The sequence below is a fragment of the Bremia lactucae genome, linkage group LG10 (genome assembly GCF_004359215.1).
Source record: "Bremia lactucae strain SF5 linkage group LG10, whole genome shotgun sequence".
NCBI lineage: Eukaryota > Oomycota > Peronosporomycetes > Peronosporales > Peronosporaceae > Bremia > Bremia lactucae.
In genome coordinates, this window is record NC_090619.1 from 2,596,269 (window position 1) to 2,599,256 (window position 2,988).

Sequence of the window (2,988 nt, forward strand, 5' to 3'; positions counted from 1 at the left end):
CGATTCGCGTTAAGTTTTTGAAGCCAAGCTTCGCGTCCAATGTCTTTAACATTGCGAATGAACGCACTCCAAGCTTGCATAAGCGAGACTTTATCTCGCTTATTATTGCCACTAAACCATCGATGCTTTAGAAAAGCATCGAGATAGAAATCTTCCTCAGCGCGAAAGTTCTTCGCGCTGGGATCAAGGCCATGTAGCTTTGTCGCAATAAATAAAGGATATTTTTTGTGAGGAGTAGTTTCTCCAGACAAGCTATTGGTTAGCCGTTCTGGCAAAAGCCACGGCTTCTTTTCAGGGGCGAGATGAGACATTTTATAGTCTTAACTCCCCTGAGTGGTTTCCACTGAAGCAGGGGTACCACAAGAACTTTTCTTACGATGGCTTACGCCATCGTCATCACCTTGCACAGATTCACGTGCAGGTAACCGTATGGGAGATCGAACGGACGATGAGGGATCATCCTCATCGTCGGATCCAAATAGACAATTTACTCTTCTATCAGAATGAGCCCTCTCATTCGAAGGCTCATAGTCAGCCGCCTGACGTCTGTCAGGCGACTGTTCCATTCTCCCCGAGTCGGCCATTTCGTTCGACTCGCATTCGTAGTTGACCTCCAAAGAGGGGTCGTATTCGCGTGGTAAATCACCACGTGCACTCGCAACATCTAGTGTTGTGCGAGTGGAAGATACTACGGCAGACGGAACGTCTGCCGCAAGAGATAACAGTGCGTCACCCGCGGCTGCAAGAACCGCAGCCGAAGGCGCAGCACTATCGACACCCCGCATGAGTTGATTCTTCATGCGATGGAATTTAAAATGATGGTTCTGACCAATAAACATCGTTTCAAAGCTAAGTGGTCACATAGTGACCACTCCATCCAATGACAGTCAGAGTGATTGTCGTTTAAGGGGATATTATGTAACGAGTTGTATCGTTACATGAAATCGACACTTAAAGGTTGTTAATTAATATATTATCTAAAAGGTAGATAATATTTGGAGGATATTACTTTATGTAGTAATATCCTGAATTCTTATCCATAAATAGGTATAGACCATTATATCTATTTATTCCTCAGACTAATCAGCTGTAGAGATAAACAAAGAGAGATACAGATAAGATACAGATAAGAATTCAATTACATGTTTAGTATTAGATTATAATTGAGTTTGCATTTACAAGATAGAAAGAGAGACACTTAATTATATTAATACAGTTTTCATTTAACCCTCTTTAAGCTAGTTACCTTAAAGATAAGTCTTCCTCTGCACGTACTAGTGTACGTTAAATAACGTAAGGCACCACTCGCAACTGACAGTGCGAAGTTGACTTGTACTGAAGCAGTACAAGTCGTAGTGCCCCTTTACAATTATAGAAAATTATGGATCTTAAAAATTTGTTTAAAGTAAAGGTTGCAAAGTTTGCAAAGCTATAATTCAACCAATAAGCCCAAACAGCAATTCCTAATGCAACGTCTGCTTTATACAATTCGTTTTCAAAACAATCGAATACACTGATCACGTCGCGGCTCTTTGAACATTAAAGTTGCCAAAATTGGAGCAGCAAACTCAGAAGTTGTGTCTGTAAAATATTTTTTAGGATACGCGACTTGCTCGAGTGCGTGTCATTGTGTAGGCGGGCCCGTCGTAATGCGGCCACGCTCTACTTAGACACACACTCTAGCACAGCGAGGAAGCGGTCTAACCTGCTTCTCTTGCGTGCGGTGAGGTAGTTGTGGTGGGCGCTTAAGCGACCTCACCCAACACACTAAGTACTCTGGTTAAGTGTCGTCACGGGAGCGGTAATCCGTCTCCTCGTGCGCACTTACCAAGTAGGAAATAGTTTTCAGACTGATTTATATTTAATCGTATTAAATATAAATACCTATTTTTACTAACTAAAATGTCATCTCTATAGATAAGACTTAATATGAATTGCGAGCGTATCTTTCTAGATACCTCGCGTAACGGATGATGCTAGCCGTCATCAGCGATGACGCTGGGCGTCATCCCTTCTAATGTGAATGCACCCATGTGCATCACATACACAAGGGTTGGTCACAAATGTGAACCACACCCGAGTGCTGGGTCTAATTACTTAAATTAAGTAATTGACCATCCCCTTAAGTACACCAAGTGTACTTAACGGGGACTGTGTAACATTAGGCAACTTAAGCCCGTTACACCATTTCCTCCTTTAAGAACGAATTTCCTTTTTAAATTCGTCAAAGAGGAGAGAGGAACTGCGAGCCGCTTTACGCGCCGCTAGTTCACTCAATTACTCTAGCGCACGTGTTCCCATACACGGCGGCAAAGATGCCACCTAAAAGGGGCACGTCGGTGGGTCGTCTGCGAAGACGCCCACTCAACCTTGCACTAAGCGTACGCGCCGCGTTAATTCGCCGGCCGCGTCAAATGCCTTAGTCGGAACGCCGACAGCCACTGCTGATGTCGCGTTAACAGGGCTAAAGGATCCATCCCACTTTAACAGTGAGGATGTTGATCCGTCGCTCATTGTCGACTACAATGAGTCGACACCGTTGCCGTCACCTCATAGTAGTGATGCGGACAACGAGCTCATGAGGAATTATGATGGCGCATTATTGCCCATCCAAACTTCTCTCATGGCTCACAACATGGAGACAGCATCATTTACGAATGCTGTCCCATCGTCTGCGCTGGAAAGCGCAGCGACAGGTAATGAGAGCGCTGCCCACAAAGGCGCAGCCGCTTCTCCGTTGGGGTATAACCACATCGCCTTATGCTCAGACCATAATTCATAATGGTTCTGACATAGAGGATTCGGAGCCTAAAGCTCCGCCGACGACACGCGAACGTGCTCAGTCGGTGTCACAAGCCAGTCGTTTAGAACGTGGCTATGTGACGGGTGGTATTCCAAAGAGGCCCCCCATCTAAATGGTATCGTTTAAACGGGCCAAGAGCGTCGCTCCTAGAGCGCGCTCTTGTAGACGCACATAATTATTATGGC